General features: G+C 35.5%; 1 protein-coding gene across 14 annotated transcripts in view; it reads left to right on the forward strand.

Moving 5' to 3' along the window:
• Nucleotides 1-20008, forward strand: part of CAMK2D (calcium/calmodulin dependent protein kinase II delta) — a 321165-nt gene that overhangs the window by 82290 nt on the left and 218867 nt on the right. The gene's annotated exons all lie outside the window — the stretch shown is intronic.

A 20008-nucleotide genomic window follows, 5' to 3' on the forward strand; every position in this document is an offset into this window, starting at 1 on the left:
TTCCTAAATGATTTGGATTTGGTTATTTTTGTCCTAAGGAAAAAAAAATCTGACAGCTACTATGAGTTTGATAACCTTATAAAGAATGTATGCTGAGCATTTCTAAGAAATTAGATTTCCTATTGTAATGGAAGGCTGATATTTCCTTGCTTGTGCTTTAATTTTGAATTTGCATTTAGAGATTTGGCTTCTGTTTTTTTTTTGTTTTGTTTTGTTTTGGATTTTGAAATGAGAGTTATCAAAACTCAGTTATGTAACGTTTTGAAAATTTGATTTCTCTCCCTATCCATGTAAGGGATATGACTTAGTATTTTTCTGTTTTCTTTTAGATATGATTATTGATTTTTTTAACCAAGAAGAGCAGAGACTGGGCAATATGTAACTAGTCTGTATAGCAGGCATCTAGCAAAGGGTTAAACAGAAAAAAAGGGGCTTGGGAGAAGCAAGCATTTAAAAAAAAACAACATGTATTAGTAAAGAAGAGGATAAGAGACTAAATTCTGGCATATGGATATTCATGAACCTCAACTATTTGATTTGACCCACTGTCTGTTTATGTTGTGGTCATAAAGTAAATATGTGAGTTACACTACTAAGCCTTTGTAATTAGCTCTTTAGCATTAACAACTTTTCATACTTTCTTATTTGTTTTTTCATTTACCCATGCATTCATTTTAACAAATTTTCATCTCAATGATATTGGTACATCAGACCCCCAGAGCAGTACTACATGAATGGAATATGCTCCGGGGATAAAATAAAACCAAGACATAGTACACATTGTATTATTTCTTTCATATTAAGTACAGGCACAAGCTAAGCTATGCTGTTAGGAGTCAGAATAGTGATTACTCTGGTGTGGGAGGTTGGAGCTGGGAGCATGCAAGGTTTTGGGTGCTGGTTTTCCTCAGTTTCTTCGTCTGGGTGCTGCCTGCATGGGTGTATTCATTTTGTGAAAGATCATTGCACAATATACTTATGGCATATGCAATCCTATATGCTTGTTTGTGTTTTATACTTAAATGAATATTTTTTTACAATATTACACTTGGGAAATGGCTTTGGGTTAGACGTACTTTGTGTCCACCTAGACTTTAAGAGTTCCAGAACCAAGTATGGAATCACTGAAATGGAAAAGATCTCAGTCTAGCCCACCATGTCATGAGGAGGAATAGATGCCAAGAAAGCTTTGGAGTCTTGCACGTGCCCTGTGGTGCTATGATCTCATGTCTTACCACCAAGGAAACTGATGTTCAGTGAGGTCCCACCTTCTGAAAAGCACCCTGATCTAGCTGCTTCCTCTGCTTGAGTTTTTCCCGCTGTGGGGCTCAGCCTGTCACATAAAAGTGGCTCTTTTATAGGACTGTTCTTTATTAAATGGGGGATATGGGTTAACATAACTTAAAAAGACTTCTAATGACAATTAATGCAAAAAAATTTCTTTCACTTAACCCTCAGGTAATCTGATTTTCAGGTAGACAGAACTATCAAAGTATAAAATATTCTATTGTTTGAAATTTTACTGTAGCTTTTAAAATCTTTACTTTCATGGTAGTTTATTTCATAACTGTTTATTTCACATCTGTTTAAAAAAAAGCTTTGATCTTTGGAGCTTGAATGAAGATGCTACTAGATACTCTTCTATGCGTATCTATGCAGATTTCCTACATAACACTAGTAAGATATCCCCTTTAGGTTTGTATGTTTGTTTGTATGTTTGCCACCAGGAAAAGCCACTTTTTTTCCCCCCGTATTCATGGAGCTATTTTTACTTGACTCATTACTTAATTCAAGGCCTATAGTTCAGATTTTAAAATTATATCATGTCATATTACATATTGAATATATAATAAATAAAGTTGATTTTAGTTTTCTGATAATACAATGGCTAATCCCATTTTTGTCAATCCAACAAACATTGAATTTTCTGGAATCTAGGCTCAGTTCTTATCCAGTGGCCAGTGCTAACACAGGGCATTCTTATTCAGAAGGCTTTTGTCTTGTCTGATTCTTACAGCAGCCTCTGGACTGATTAACCAGATTATCCTCATATCTCTGTAGCCAGCTGAAGAAGGAAGTATGCCAAGTTATATCAGGAGTAATCTCCATCCGTTTTTTTACTCCTACTTTCATATTTGTATTACTTTTTCCCTCTTTACTTAAAAATTCATTTAATATTTATTGTTTCTTTATTATATATCAGACACTGTCTTAGGTGTGGGATATAAAGTGGTGAACAAAAAAATAAACAGATCCTGCTGTCTCGTCCTCATAGTTTATTGCAGAGATAGATCATTAAAAAAAAACAAAAACAAAAAACGCTACAACTGAATAAAAAAAATAACAAATGAAGCAAGTTATAACAAAGTGGAATTTCTACTATGTTGAGAGCCAAATAATATACGATTTGGGCAAGTTAGACATGGTCTTTTTGAGAAAAACTTGTTTTAGGATATGAAGAATGAATAGGTATAAATTAGACAAGGAAAGGAGGAGTGAGTATTCCAGCAGTGGGGATAGCATGCACAAAGGTTCTGAGGTGGGAGAACCATGGCACATTTGAGGCTCTTAAATGGCTGGAGGGGAAAGTAGGGATGTGGAGGAAAGTGAATAATAGAGAGGACTATGGATTGGGAGAAGTGGAGGAGTCAGTGGACTGATGATGCTCCTGATCTTTTGAAGAAAAGTTACCTAGAAGACATTGAACACACTGTTTGGAAAATGAGCAGTTGGTGGTTGGAGATTAGGGTTTTTAACTTACTGACTCCGGAGGAGGATGACCAAGTTTCAAGGAATGACTACCAGAGTAGTAACTGAAATGGGCAGGAAGTGAAGATCACTGGGGACAAAGTGGTCAAGGAACTGAGAACCTGTGTGTGGATGAGTTATCCACGTGTTTGTTGAAGTAGCCTAACATGTTGGCAAGCTATGAATGAAGTAGAGGATGGCTAGGTGCCACATCTTTAATAAATGAAGTAGATTGAATGGTTGGGGCGCAGGGAACAGATCGGGGAAGGAGAACCACTTTAGCCAAATAAAAATTTCCTAACATTTGAGTGGTTTGTATGATAGAGATAGCTTGGATTTTGAATGATCTTTTTTTCCATTTTTTCATTGTATTTTGGCCAGTATGTGGACATAAAATCAGAGCTAAAGGAGTCTTCTCATTTGGGTTGCAGATTCCACAATGACAGGAATTGTGTCGTAATCACTTGTGTTGAGCCTGTATAGATCTTCTTGGCTTACCCAAAGATAAACTGTATATATTGATGAATAAAGCATAGTAATAAATTATGAATTAAGTAAACAGTGCAGCTATTTTAGATGGAAGATTTTGTTTTTGTTTTCATACAACCCTGCAAATTTTATAAATTTTATATGACATTTTACCTCTGTGACTACAATTAAGTTTGCTTGTCCACTATTTACATATTAGTCTCAGGTTTTTTCCTCCCCCAAAATGAACTTTTGAAATAGAATAATTAATTTCCCTCTGATTCCATGGGAACTATACCATTTATGCAAATATTTTGAGGAGCCAGTCACATCCTTTTGATAGAAATTGCGTTGAGGGGCATCTGGTATGATTAGGGTAAGTTTTGTCTGGGAAGGATCTTCCTGCCTCCCCAAATTCTGGTTTGTTAGCTTTTATCATTCATTTGTTTAGCCAGCCAGCCAGCAGTCTGTCTTTTTATTGAGCAATTGCTTGAGAGATTCAGATAGTTCACAAAAGTATATAAACTATGATTTTTAAAGTCAGAAGTAGTCTGTTATGTAGATGCAAAAAATACCTGGCAGAACATGGATCAAAATATAAATAATGGTATATCTGGGTAGTGGTGTTTTAAATGATATTTATTTTAGCTGAAATATATCGTGTGTGTGTGTGTGTGTGTGTGTGTGTGTGTGTGTATTCTAGTTGGAATCTACCATTTCTTAAAATAAGATTTTCAAAAATAATATTAGGGTGAAAGAAGAAGGTAAACAGGGACAGGGACGAATAGGTCAGGAATAAGGCTATGTGAAAAGGGAAAAAAGATTTCTTGTATAGGAGATAGGTGAGATGTCAAGGATGGAATATACAGGGGTGAACTATAGCTTCATATTTGATTCTACTGCAAAAAGCTAATGCAGGATGCTTGCTTCAAAGGCCTCTGGTCACAGTCCCGTATTTCCAGGTCAGTTGGCAGAATTCCTAGAGTCTCAGGTTTTAAGGAGCAAATGGTGTGGGTTTCTCCCTAAGTGCCTCTGGCATTTGATTCCCTTCTCTGGGGAGAAGTAGCCATTGATTTAACTGTGATAGGAAAAAATGATGAGCTCCTAGGGGTTCCCCTGCCCCCTTCCAGCTGTTACTGAGTCTTGTTTTGATTCTCAGAATACCTGTGGATTGACACACATCAGATTTTTTTTTCAGTGTTACTCTACAGACACTTAGCAGCTAGGCAATGGGTATCTTCTTTATAATTTCGTATGTCAGTCCAGGACAGATTTTACCTGATGGCTTTAAAATTTTCCACAGAAGGTCAAGCATCTTACTCTTTTATAGTTCAGAAAGAACCAAAGTCAGTTTGGGTGACATTTAATATGCCTCCTTGTAAACTATAAGCATTGGGCCAGGCAGGGTTGCAAAAAGCTTTTGCTTTAGAGGTGGCCCAGTTTGTAATGCCATGCCAATGGCAAATATGTGTTCTAAATGATGCAGCACTTACTTGAGATAGAAAATTCTAGGCAAAAGATAAATATTTGTTACCAATGAGTGTTGAAGGATGACATCTAGAATGATGAATTAAGAATGACACTCTCTGGTTACCTGAGTGGCTCAGTCAGGTAAGCGTCAGACTCCTGATTTCTGCTCAGGTCATGATCTCATGGTTCGTGAGATCGAGTGCTGTGTGAGGCTCCACACTGACGCATGGAGCATGCTTGGGATTCTCTTTCCCTCTCTCTCTGCCACTTTTCTGCTCATGCTTACTCTCACTCTCAAAATAAATAAATATATAAAATTTTTAAAAAATGACACTCTGTTAAGTGCAGGGAATTTTGTCCTGCCTTTCTGATGCATTATCATTTCAAGATCAGAGGGAATAAGATGATACGCTCTAAATTGTAAGTTATCTAGAAACATTTTAGGTGACTGACTGGAAACTCCACACATTTCACAGGTATTCTGTTGTAATCTGTTCTTCCTAGCTCTGCTTCCTAGAGAAATTGAACATGGATCTCTGAAAGCTGAGGACTGCAATGTGAAAGAAGTAACAGTATTTAGTAAATTCAAATTCTAGGGGCGCCTGGGTGGCTCACTTAGTTAAACGTCTGACTTCAGCTCAGGTCATGATCTTGCGGTTTGTGAGTTGGAACCCCGCATCGGGCTCTGTGCTGACAGCTCAGAGCTGGGAGCCTATTTTGGATGTGTCTCCTTCTCTGTCTGCCCCTCTCCCGCCGGCGCTCTGTGTCTTTCTCTCTCAAAAGTAAATAAACATTAAAAAAAATCTATAAAAAAAGATCCAAATCTAGATGGTTTTAGATTTGTTAAAACATCTGTGACCTCTGTCTGTTCTTTGAAAGTGCTATAGTCAGATCATTAGCACCACACTGAATGAAACTACCCTTCCCGTGCTCTCTCAAACCAATTGTAAATGTTCATTCCTGCCCTTGAGGAAATCTTGGTCAGATCTTAGAGCTTTGCACTTCCTTTGAATCACAACAATAGTCTCATTGCAGAAATTGAAAAGTCCTGACCAGTGTAATATCATGTAAGACTTCTCCCCTCTGCCAAGTCTGGCCTCTTTCATGCTTGAGAGACTCCAGCGACCAGAGAGAGGTGTGGTACCCAATACTCTTTGCACCTCACTTCCTCTCCCATTCACTGGTTGCTGTTTGTGGCCCTTCAGGACAAAGCTACAAGGAGCTGTGCATGTCTGATTTCACTACTGTCTGGGAGATGTATGATTTCTGATCTTGTGGGACGTTTTTGTGGGCTTCTGGACAATTCCTCCTAGGCACCATTTGGTGACCTTTTGCTAATGATGACCATGCCTCCCCTGACTGGATGTTTTTAGCTGCCTTTCCAACTCCTGGACTTCTGGCATTCCACTCCTTTTTTGGGTTACATTGCCTCTCTGGGTGGTCCTCTTGGGAACTGTCCCTTGTAAAACAATCTGTCCCTCCTAGGGGCTCCCATCTAGCTCATGGAAATGCGGATCTTTGTCTTGCCAGTGGTAGAAGCATAGCCTGATTATGACAGAGCCTACTTTGCTTTGCAATTCCAGGGCAGCTAGCCAGCCAAAATTTCATGCCTTCAGAGTCCGGTTTAAAATAGGAAGCTGTTCTTGTTTTTCTTAAACTGTAGGGGATGTACTTCTTCAAATATTTCTCTCAAACCCACCCCTTCCCCCCTCAATTTACTATCCTTGAATAAGTAACTTTCCAGTGTGGGTTAAGGAGATACAGAGTGTTCTGAGGACCTCTATCCAGGACAGATCTCCCTGATGGTCTCCTCACCTGCTCTTGTACAGCTGGAAGTGAGCAATGAGCTCATAATGGCACAATGCCTTCTACTGACCACTTCACAAGTCCTGGATATATGGTTTTAGCATCCTGTAGCTGACAGTTGTTTTTAGCCTTCAGAATTTCAATTAAAACTGAGCCCATCATTTTATTTTAATATCTTGTTTAAGTAGTATTTTTTTATTTAAGTGGCTATCTTAAACCTGTTTGTGTATATGTTTGTGGGTGTGTATAGGGAATAAAATGATCTACAAGATGTGGGTAAATTAGAAATATGTGATTAATATGTTGAGACAAGACTAAGTGTTTTGATTTTTTTTTAACTTGAATGTAGTTCAATAAATGATAGTTTCACCTTCCATCTCCAATTTGAAGGGTATTATTATTAAACCTGCGATTTCTAGTTTATTTGTTCGTGAGTAGTTAGATTATAATAAGTTACTTTATTTTCCAAAACATCAATCAGTGTCCTTGTGTCTACTTAATAAAAATGCTTAATAAATATGTTCATAATAAATATGTTTAAGTACCATGTCTGAAATAGGAATTTTTCCCCCTAAATGTAAACACAAATCATCTCAAATATGTAATATTCTCATAGGGGTGAGAGGAATAAATATAGTTCTTCACTTTTGTAAGATTTGCTCTTTTCTGCCCTTAGTTCCTTGCAGAGCTTGCAGTGGAAATCATTTTTTTTTTCCGCCCTGATTTTCAACTTGGTGCTCTTTTTGCTTTGGTCAGTTACTCATGAATAATGTAAGATGTGTATAGCTTTTTAATACATAGGTTGATAATATAAATCAGTGTCTATTTACTTAAAATTAATAGAAGTTTTGTGAAGAACTCTATTGCATGTGATTTTGTTATGTTCAGAATTTGAACAATAAGTTTTCTTATACTTTTCTTTTTTTGTAACTGTAATAATGAGTGTAGATCCTGTGAATTACACAACTTAGGAAATTCTCCCTAAAAAAAGAAAACAAAATTACAAATACAAAATGAAATTGAATAGTAAATCTATATATTAAAATGAAAACAGTCACAAGAAATTATGAATTTTAAGAGGCTGACAGATACTGCAAAGCAAAACAAAATTTAGAAAAATAGCAAAAAATAAACATTACTCTTTCTCCTCTGAACAGCCACAGTCATGGGGTGATTTGTAGTACAAGTTCACATACTGGAGTGTCCTATCATCCTACAGTAGGCTGGGAGGTGGGTGTATTCCTGGAAGCATTCTCACATTGGGATGACTAATAATAACACAACTATGCCCAAAAGTGGCTGTGAACCAGGTAAATACGTTTCATTATATCCAAACTAAATTGTATCCTCGACTCAGCTTGTCCTTAGCTAGATCTCAAAATGTTAATGGCCACTCAGCATCACTCATTACAAGGGGGAGCATTATTGAAGGGAAGAGGCAGTGGAAGGAGATAATGATCATAATTGATTGTGCTAAAATATCTTGTTTTGCAAGTTTTATAAGAACATATGATCCTATAGCTAAGATCCTATAGGGACCCATGCATCTGAAAGGTCCTGAAGTTTAAGATTCATTAGCTTCATAGTTCCCTCTGAGGGAAACTCATTAACAGAAAAGTGACTAACTGAATGTTCCACATGCCTAAAGAACTGTAAAAGACCACGTGTTTCTCCTTTATTTCATTCTTCTAAATTATTATCCAAAGTTATCTTTTTATTTTTGTTGTAAATGTATTAATATGAAACTACACAAGGAAAAAATGTCCTGTGGAAAATTATATATCTTATACTTTTCATGTTTTGAATAAATTGTGTATATTCAGTTATTAGAAAAAACATATTTAAGAATAGCAACATATGTTTACCACAGCAAGAAAAATTTATTTTTCTTCTTGTGAAATCCCTGAAGAAAGGCTCTCTTGTGTTACTATGCAACTGCCTATAAAAATCATCTGGGCTACTGGAAAAAATGGTAAAGAATGGATTGTATTTATCTTCAGTATGCTTTTTTCTATTTTGGGTCCTTTTAGTCTCTAGGTAGTAAGTTTAAAAAGATTTTAATATACGCTGTCTCAAGTGATTAACTCTGTTATGCCTACACATGACAATAGAATTGTGCGGTTAAATTCTTCCAAAAGCACAAGTAAAATTACACTTGGGGAGAGTACTGTATAGACCAAATTCTAGAGACTGGGAGCAGAATGAGATATTATACAAAGTTCATCTCATGATCCTTCTATAGGAATATGATTAGAATAATTTTTTTAAATGCTGAGTGAATTAAATTATTGAAGTACAACTAAAATATATAGATAAATTGAAATATCTTTACTTCTTATTATGTACCAATTAATATCCTCATAATTTGTTTATATAAAGGTTTGTTTTGGGAAACCTGCCTGGCTCAGTCAGTAGAGCATGAGGCTCTTGATCTCAGGGTCATGAATGCAAGCCCCACTTTGAGTGTGAAGCCTACTTAACTAAAAAGAGAAAAGTTGTATTCTAATAATGTTAACCATCACGTGAGCCAGAACAGCTTCCAGTCATACTATTGAGTCCTCGATCTGTTCTGTGTGAACTCTCAGTCTGACACCTTGTGTTCTAAATGCCATCTAAGAAGATGCCGTATATTTGTAGGATGGAACATTACTCAGCCATCACAAAGAATGCGTCTTGCCATTTGCAATGATGTGGATGGAGCTATTACGTTATTTTAAGTGAAATAAGTCAGTCAGAGTAAGACAAATACCATATGATTTCACTCATATGTGGAATTTAGGAAACCAAATAGATGAATGAATGGGAAGGGAAGAAAAAAGAGAGAGGGAGGCAAACCATAAGAGACTCTTAATGATAGAGATTGAAGGTTGATGGAGGGAAGAGGATGGGGTATGGGCTAAGTGGTTGATGGGTATTAAAGAGGGCACTTGTGATGAACACTGAGTGTTATATGTAAATGATGAATCACTAAACTCTGCTACTGAAACCAGTATTATGTCATATGATAACTAACTAGAATTTAAATAAAAATTTCGGGGAGGGGTACCTGGGTGGCTCAGTCGGTTGATCTCCGATGTCAGCTCAGGTCACGATCTCTCAATTTGTGTGTTCAAGACCCACATCAGGCTCTGTGCTGACAGCTCAGAGCCTGGAGCCTGCTTCGGGTACTGTGTGTGTCTCTTTCTCTGCCCCTCACCTGCTCACATTATTTCTCTCTCTTTCTCTCTCTCTCTCTCTCTCTCTCTCTCTCTCTCTCTCACAAATAAACATTAGAAAAAAATAATTTAAAAAAATGTGGGGGAAAATGCCATCTAAAAAAGTTTGCTCCCCTCCAGTGAACAAGCCTTGATTGTGACTTGCTGCAGAGACTTGTCCTGGCTATGTATCTGTTCTGGGTACCACCCTCCTGTTCTTTTACTTCCTGTTTTGCTTCTCCTGACAGTATCCATTGGTGACCCTTATGGTACAAGTTCCCTTCCCTGGAACATGCAATGAGTGATGCTGCCATGTTAGCAAAATGAGAGACACATCGGCAGGCAGAGTCACGTCCATAAGAGGAAGATGGCAACACCATGAGAGGCTTTCAATCTGGGAGAAGAGCTGGCTGATGTCACCTAGTACTATGAGGGGCATAAACAAGGCTTCTGTCCGTCTCCTCCCTTTATCCTCTAGAGGAAATCTGCATTCCAGCTAGTCGTCTTTTCAGCATTCTGTGTCCTGTGCCTAAATTCTAGAAGACTCCCTCTTCCCTCCAGAGGATAAAAGCTCAATTCAAATTCTCTTAGCCCATTATATGGAACTAATGAGAGGATTACTTACTAATAGACTCTCATAAGACTTCTTATATGTCTTCACAGAGTATTCCCACCCTTCATTCTTGGTAGGAATATAGATATTCTATATATGCTGTATAATCAGATGTTAAACATTTATATGAAAGTATTTTACATAAATTAATGTTCACTATTTGCAGTTCTAAGAGGCCTGTAGATATTATAGCCTTGTTTAAATTGCTACTCAAGCAGAGCCTTATAAAAGATAGAGATTTTGTCTTACATTTCATAATTTTATATAAAACATTATTTTCATAGCAGATATAATGTTATGTCTCTGAATCAATGTCGTTCTCATGGAGGCAGGAAAATATTTCTGCTGCAGGACAGCTTAAGAGTGGTGCCATCAGATTTCACTGTTTATTCTTTTACATTCCTAGAAAATAGGCTAAATTATCCAGTAGCTATCTCTTAAATATCATATGATAAATTATTTATCAGAATCCCATTCATTCTGGATGTGTGAAATGAATGGGTAAAAAAATAGTTTGCATATAAAATGAATCAGTTTAATTTGTTTAAAAATTTTATACTCAAAATTTTCTTCCTGTATTCTTTATTTTTGAGATGTTTAGAATATTCAATAATATTGAATAACTGTGAGTTTTTGTCCATAGTTTTTTGAGTTTTTGCCCATCATTAGTCAATTGCCTAAATAGCATAAATGTATGATTTTATGGAAAAGTTATTTTCATAGTATATTAGAGTACATGTAAAATGAATAATACTTCATAGAATTAATAGTAAGTATTAATTTAGGAATTTCGTTTTTTTAAAGTTAAACAGATTTATAGTAATAAGAAAAATAGTAATGATATACCATAACTTATTGAGTACCTACTTTGTGCCAGATACGCTGCCTGGTGCTAGATATTTTTTGCCCATTTTATAAATGAATCTTTTGAGCAGTCAAGGAACTTTGATACCCAGCTAGTAGTAAGTCGTAGAACCAGATAGCAATTCTTGTCTCTTTTACTCTGAAACCTGAGGTCTTTCCATCCCTCTGGGTTGTCTCTGTGTGTAGAGTTCTACAAAATCAGGAACTTTTATCATGGGCCTTTTATTTCTCTGGCACCTGTAGACAAGTCCATCTTCCTCCACAGGTGAAACTGCAGAAAGAAGGTAAAATGAAGTAGAGGCCTGATTTATCTCCCATGTGATGGATGTTTTTAAAAAAATGAGGGGAAAAGGGGTTTTCCACAAAAATAAATCATAAACCATGGTTTCCAGTCCATATAGAATGGAGGTTTGACTGACACCATAATTCAGAATTTAACATTTGTGTGAGCTTCCCACACAGAAAAAACTATCCAGAAGGTTTCACTCCTAAATTAAGATATATGAACTTCTAGCACATATATCTAATTCTACTTTACCATGAAAGGAAGAACATCATTCTATATAGTTATAGAGTCTTACTGATTTATCCATGGTATTAGTGGGAAGCAGAATATAATGGGAAGTGACCAATACTCAATGTCAGAATCTAGGTCAAATAGTTTTTAAAAAATCTAATTTATGATGTGGATTAAGCCTCATTTAAAATAAAAGGATAAAATTAAAGGATAATATTTAATTGTGAATTTAAAAAACCTTTTGTTAAATGAATGTGACAGCTTTAAATCCATATACATCATGCTCAGGTTTTGTAATGAAGTAACCCCTTTAAATAGCTCCTTCTATCTTACAGTGTGGTTTTAAATGTGACCTACTTAAATGGACAGAATCTATATTCCTACTAAAGGAATGCCTCATTTAGCTTGAAGTAATTTCTCTAACAAGAAAAATGTACTCAAAATATAATTCTAAAACCTTTATGAATAAGGCTCTGAGTAGCCACATTACCGTGCTCCAGAATCTGTGCACTAAGAATTGTGCCTTTTATTCAGAAAAGATCTCTTCAGGTTATCACTGCCAGGATATTTGTGATTATTTTATTTTATTTTATTTTATTTTATTTTATTTTATTTTTAATTTTTTTGATGTTTATTTATTTTTGAGAGAGAGAGACAGACAGACAGAGTACAAGCAGGGTAGGAACAGAAAGAAAGGGAGACACAGAATCAAAGCAGTCTCCAGGCTCTGAGCTGTCAGCACAGAGTCCAATGAGGGGCTTCAACTCACAAACAGTGAGATCATGACCTGAGCCGAAGTCGGATATTCAACGACTGAGCCACCCAAGCACCCCTATTCGTGATTATTTTATATTTTTATATCCTGTTTTCCTCCATTCTTAGCTCATAACAATTATGAAACAAGGGGAAGTTATCATTAATTCAGTTATTCATTTGACAGAGGTTTATGTAATGCCTGTTATGTGTACCTAAAATTGTTTTATGTAGCAGTAAGAGGTGGACAGTAAAAAAAAAAAAAAAACTCGGGAAGAAATAGAAAAGGTATAATAAAAAGATGTAACAATACAAACTTAAAGTGGTTTAGATCCATTTTGTTTAATCTTTCTTCTTCTGGAAATGGTTACCCAGCCAGGTGTGATTCTAGATGGGGAGCAGGGATGTCTCTTACTTGAGACTGTAGTTTATTAGAAACCAAACAAACGGGACAAAGTTAAGAATCAAGTTCGGTTGGTGGTAGTGGAGAAGCCAGAAAAGCAGGATTAACCTGCTCTCAAAAATAGATAGATCTAAGGCACTAAACTGGAGCACTGGGCCAAGGGACAACCAAGGAGAATAGGAGCAGGGAAGATAGCAGTTTCAGGTGGCAAAGCAAAAGGCTGGCAGAACAGACATTAATGATGAAATTGGATTTTAAACATTCTATTTTCTTGGACAATGAGGAGTTAGTCTTCCATAACTGGTATATAACATTATTTTATGGGTGGGAATCTGTGGGGAGGGGGAACTAGAAGAATTAACCCTCTTGGGTGTGGCAAATCCATGTCTTCCTTAAGTTGTATTAGTTTACACCTGCGTGTGTGTGCGCCCGCGTGTGTGTGTTTAGAGAGAGAAGTGAAACACTTACCAGTTATGACAGTCAACCTCCTTCCTCTGCCCAAACCATCCGTTGGCATTGCCTGTGCTCACAAGGTGATTCCACATTGAAGGGTAGGGGGCAGACTGAACACAGAGTGATAACCTGTGACCTTTCACACCTCAGTAGCCTCTGAGGACTTCACTGAATTATAGCAGAGTAATAATTAGCGTTAATCATGATGACCCTATGGTGTCAAAAAAGGTTAAATTATTGTATATGTCATTTACTTAAGAAAGCAATGATTGTTAAATTTACCCCCAAGAAGTTAACATTTTAAGTGGTTTGTCATTTGTGGGGTAGTTACTTTTGAAATTAACTTGGTGAAAGTTCATTCTGTCATGTTGCCAGATAAATAAGTTGTTGCTTTATGTAGCTTTAGTGATACTCCTATTACTCTGTGAAAGAGAGTCAAGGCTAGCCCTTTAATTTCCATATGTGATGAGAGTTATTCTCCATAAAGATTAAATTTTGATTTGGAACAGGAGTGAAGGGTTTACTTCATTAGGTTCAAATTCACATTTATCACCTCATTCAAAATAAAATATCTTATTAAATTTAAAAAGTCTCCAAAAATATCTCAAAGCTGACTTAAGTCTCTTAAAGTGATTACATTTTCTCAAAATTCTCAGAAACTTAAAATCCAGAGATCTTGGGGTGCCTGGATGTCTCAGTTGGTTGAGCGTCTGACTTGGCTCAGGTCATGATCTTGAGGTTCGTGGGATTGAGCCCTGCATCAGGCTCTGTGCTGACAGCTCAGAGCTTGGAGCCTGCTTGAGATTGTCTCCATGTCTCTCTGTCCCTCCTCTGCTCAATATGCTTTCTCTCTCTCTCTGTCTCTCAAAAAGAAATAAACATTAAAAAAAAAATAAATCCAGAGATCTTTATACTAGGTAATTCCATATGATATGAAAATAGTTTCCTCCATTCTTAGCATCGTTATGCTATTTTCCTTATGGCATCGTTTGTATGGTAGATCTTCAACCATCCATTGCTAATAACATGTATTTTATCAGACCTGACAATATTACTGCCTGAAGGGTTATATTTTTATTCATTATAACAGTGTGGACTTGAGCTTCAAAGGAAGAAAAAAGTCAAACTATTGTAGTTTGAATACTTTAATAAATGTCAAATGATAAATGAAGCTGGTTCTTCAGTAGCTTCAGGGTGTGTGGATAAGAAAATATGATGTTCAGATGGTGATATAAATGGTATTATGGGTGTCTTACCTTTTATAATCTGTCTTTGCCTCTTACCACTGTAGTTGTGAGAGCTAGGAATGATGAGGTAGGATGCAGGATTTTTGTTGCTGAGTGAATTAAAAGTGAAGGAAATTTTAAATGTAAAACTCAATCATCTCTTTACAGGGATAAATACAGAAATGTGCTTTTGGTATTAATAGGCACATAATCACTCCTCACCTACCTACTCCCTCTAAAGAAAAGCTGTAAACTGGATGTTGAACATGAAGCATGTCCATTATTGCTCAATTCTTGTTTTAATGAAAACTTTAGGATATTTGGGATGTCAAACATGCCCCAGTAGGAGAGCGCAGAATGCCTCAGGAATCGTAGGAGATCACTAAGTTATGTGACTGTATGGAAGAAAAAGTAAGCGAAGCAAAAGCTCATGAAAACATCAGTACCATTATGGAGTTAGATGTGGCAGGCATCCTCTAAGATGGCCCCAGTGATCTTTGCTTCTTTGTATTCTCACCCTTATATATTTACCTCCCCTTAAAAGTGGGCCAACTTAATGACTTTCTTTTAACTAATTTAATATAGCAAATGTGATGGAATAGCACTTCTGTGATCAGGCTAGATATGATGATGACTTCCACTGTGGTAGTAGACTCTTTACCTTAGTATCTTTGATGAAGCAAGTTGTCATGTTGACACATAGCAAGGAAGTGAGGGCAACCACCAGCCAACAGAGGGCTAGGAATCAAGACCCTCAGCTCAACAGCCACCAACCATTTGGACTTGAAAAGAGATCTTTCTGTAGTCAAGACTTTAGATGAGACCTCCAACCCTAGCTGATATATTCATTGGCATTTTTTTAATTAATTTTTTTTTTATTTGAGAGAGAGTGAGCATAAGCAGGGTAGAGGGGCAGAGAGAGAGAGAGAGAGAGACAGAGAGACAGAGAGAGAAATCTTAAGTAGGTTCCACACTCATCATGGAGCATGATGTGGGACTTGATCCCACTACCCTGGTATCATGACCTGAGCTGAAACAAGAGTTGGATGCTCAACTGGCTGAACAACTTAGGTGCCCCTTATTGCAGCATTTTGAGAGCTCCTAAAGCACAGGGCTCAGTTAAACTATTCCCAGGTTTCTGACCCACAGAAACTGTGAGATTATAAGTATTTGTTATTTTAAGCTTTCATATTTGTGGCAATTATATCACAATAGAAAACTAATACTTTGGTGTATTGTTAGCTAGGGCTCCCATAACGAAGTAACACATACGAGGTTGTTAAACAACAGAAATTTATCTTCTCAAATTCTGGAGGCTAGAAGTCCAAGATCAAAGTTTCAAAAGGTTGTTTTTACCTGAGGGCTCTTTCTTTGCCTTGTAGGTATCTTTTCCCAGTGTCTTCATGTGATCTTCCCTCAATGCTTGTCTGTTCTAAACTCCTCTTTTTAGAAGGACACCAGTCATGTTGAAGTAGAGCTTACGCTAATGACCTCATTTCACCCCTTTAAAGACCCCGTCTCCAAATACAGACTCATTCTGAGGTAGTAAGGGTTTTTTTTGTTGTTGTTGTTGTTGTTTTGTTTTTTTTTACAAGACATGATACAGCCCATAAGAATAGGCTATATAAAATTCTGTAATTATGTTCATCTTTATAGCTAAAACTCTATACCACATATTGTCAATAAAGATCTTATTTTTCTTTAATATAATTATATAGATATCAGTTGACATATATAAATACTAAATGATGACATATACGTAATACATATCACATGAGATAGCATATATATTTGCATATCCCTGTCTTTAAAAAATTATAATTCCTATAAGCAAGTATTTTCATATGTTTTATGTATGACACTTTAGAGAATTTAAGATGGTCTAGATGCAATTTCAAGTCAGGTTTAATCTTTTATGTTTACTTGTGTATTTTTAAATGAGAATATTCTAGAAGGAGCTTGTGTTAAGAATGAGAACCTATTAAAGAGATGGGGGTTTGAAGAATTTACATTTTTTTTGAAGCACTAACGGTTTCAGATAATGGTAAGGCGAGAAAATATTTGCCTTTATATTTGGTAATCCTGATACAAATGGATACATTGCTAGATCCAATACAATGGTATGCTGATTCTTTAAAACACCATTTCTATTTGAGCTATTAATAACATTATATACCCACATTGAGCATAGAGATTACTTAAAAATCACTATGTATGTTTAAAATATTTTTCAAAATTACCAAAAAAGTATTATGTAAAATAGGTTCTTTTTTTTTTGTAAAATATTCCATTGATTCTCAGAAGTGTTGTCTATAGACCCAGGAGTCCCTGAAACCCTCTTAGAGGATCTACAAGGTCAAAACTATTTTCATAATAAATATAAGACATTGTATGCTTCTGTGGTGTGTGTGTGTGTGTGTGTGTGTGTGTGTGTGTGTGTGTGTGTGTGTGTTGACATTTGTACCTATGATGCATAAGAAATAGTAGATAAAATTGCTGGCACCTTTACATGAATCAAATCAGTAGCATCAAACTATATAGTCTGTGTTTTTCAGCATCATACACTTATAGACTAAAAAAACAAAAACAAAAACTTATTTCACTGAGGATTGGACTTAATGAGCCAATTTACTGTTATTAAATCCTGACCTTTGATCACACATCTTTACATTACAACATTCTATGTGATTAAATGATAAGAATGGGTAAAGCACTCAGGCTCCATACGGAGGTACAATGGTTGTCTTAAGGAAAAGTACCCTGTAGTTGTTTCAGTTGGAAGCTGAACTAGGTACTCTCAGGAAACACCATTTTTACTTGAAATTACAACTGAAAAACTAGTTATGATTATTCAGACTTAGGTTTTTGAGAGACATTTTATCAAAAATGAACAAAGTGAGCCTATTGCTTGAAGGAAAACTATTGACATTTATTGCTAGTAACACAATTCAAACTTTCAAACAAAAATTAGAATTTTGGAAAACTTATATTTACCCATGAGAACGTGATGAATTCCCAAATTTTAAATATTGTTCTGATTATATTAGTGGTGATATTAACAATTGTTTTTATGATAGTAGGTAACAAAATGTGTCAGTGTTTGGAAGAACTACATAATGCACTAAACCAGTATTTTCCAAATGGTTGGTGCATCACATTATAATATTATGCCTTGGTGTAAAATATTCGAAGTACAAGAAAGAGCAATGAATTTTAATGTAACGGAGTAAAATTTTACTATATTAGAAAATGTATTATATTAATGTTGAAAATTAATTTGATTTAAACATTAAAGTTCATGACTTCATTGGTATGGTTTGGGAAGTACATTGATAAGATTTCAGATTTCGCATGGCAACTAACCTTTAAGAAACTACCACTTGTTGGAGTTTGGGGATAATATTAAAACATAATATCCACAATTATCTGAAAAGACTGTGACAATACTGTTTTCCAACTATATAACCTTATGAGGTCAGATTTTCTTCATTTACTTCAAACAAAACAACATATTGCAATAGATTGAATATAGAAGCAAACATGAGAATACAGCTGTCTTCTATTAAGCCAGACATCAAAGAGATTTCCAAAAATGTAAAATCATGCTGCTCTTTATTTTTTCATTTCAAAATCATTTTTGAGTATAATTGATATGTTATAATAGTTTCAGGTGTACAACATAATAATTGGAAAAGTTTATACATTATGCTATGTTTATCGCAAGCATAGATACTATCTGTCCTCATATGTTCTTATGAAAATGACATTAACTTTAAAAAAAAAACAGCATTTTTCATGAAAAGTATGTTATTGTGCTAGAGTTAGAAAATCAACATTTTGCTACCATCAAAGTAAAGACTGGTTCAGGCAGGAATCCTCACTGAATGCTAAATCTAGAGGGAAATTTTGATGAAGAGCAGAATGTTTTCCTGACCATAAAAAGTCTCATCACATATTAATTAGTTACAAAGGAAAAATAAGAATAGTAATATTCAGCAGAGAAATTCAACAGCACCTTAATCTGGTAATCAAAGTTACACTTTTGAGAAGCGTTTGGACAATGTATACCTCCAGATGTGATAGCCTGAGAAGGAAAATGTTCTAGCTGAGAATGTATAGCCTAAATAAAATCAGGAGCAAACATTTGACAATACCAAAATGAGAATCATTCTTTTTCAAAGATAGACATGATGGAATTCTTCAAAACTGTTGGGTCATAAAAGACAAAAACTATGAAATATTCCAGATTAAAGGAAACTGAAGAGAAGTGACAACTAAGTGCCATATCTGACCCTGGACTGGATCCTCCACTAAAGGGAGAAAAATCCTTTAAAGGGCATCCTTGGGTTAAATAGACAAAGTTAGAATATGGATGATAAAGTATCAATGTGACAGTTGCTGAAGCTGGTAACTGTAGTGTCTGTGATTATAAGAGAAGATCACAGTTCTTAGGTAATACACACTGAAATTTTAGGGGAAAAGAGCCCTGATGTTTGTAACATACACTCAAATGGTTCAGAAAAAAAAATAGGTATAAACCCATTTATTTGTATGTATATTTGTATATTAATTAAATGTGTAAAACTATACACAGACATATATAAATAGGGAAAGAGCATAAATGATTTTTTTAAATGGGTAAAATGTTAATAAATTTATCTGTATATAAGTGTTTTTAGTACTGTTCTTCAAATTTTCTGTAAGTTTGTTAATTCCAAATAAAATGTTTAAAAACTAAATGCAGTAACTTATGTTAATATAATGGGTTCATTATTTTTAAATGAATTAATATATAATGTTTTTCTTAGTTTTGTTTCTCATAGAGTAAACATTAACAGATCTAACCCATATAAATAAAACTCCTTGGGGTTCTCAGTAATTTTTAAGAGTGCTAAGGGCTTCTGAGACGACAGAGGTTGAGGATGATTGGTATACACCATACGTGGGTAGTTAGATGGGTGTTCCCCTCCTTCTCTTAAGGCTCTTTTATGATTCTACTTAATGAGAACTGATTTGGTAGATGCCACTAACTTTATAGTCTAGGGCAAATCAGTTAACCTCTTTATGCCTTATTTTTTATATTTTGAAGATAGATATAATGTTGCCTGTTCTCACAGGGCTGTTGTAAGATTTAAGTCAGTTATTTATGTAAGGCTGTCAGCTAATGACCACTCTGCAGTGCTGTCCTTATTGGAAACATGTGTTTCTGCTCTATTCTTTTTTGCCATTTATTTTGTAATTTGGCCATTGATTTTGGTTATAAATATATACATATGAACCACCACAAAGAAGCCAAAGAAGAGTGTCTGAATAGTTCTTAAAATGCAAGTTACAGTGGTCATGCTCTTTCAGAGAAGTGGTTAGGGATACCTAGAAGGGTGAAGATAAGCAGGCAATTTGGGATTTTTGGAAGTCTCTGATAGAAGGAAGAACATCATAAACCTAGGAAGTTGAACCAACAATGAAGAGTGGTTGATAGAAAATATGACAGGA

Source organism: Prionailurus viverrinus, chromosome B1 (assembly GCF_022837055.1).
Source record: "Prionailurus viverrinus isolate Anna chromosome B1, UM_Priviv_1.0, whole genome shotgun sequence".
Lineage (NCBI taxonomy): Eukaryota > Metazoa > Chordata > Mammalia > Carnivora > Felidae > Prionailurus > Prionailurus viverrinus.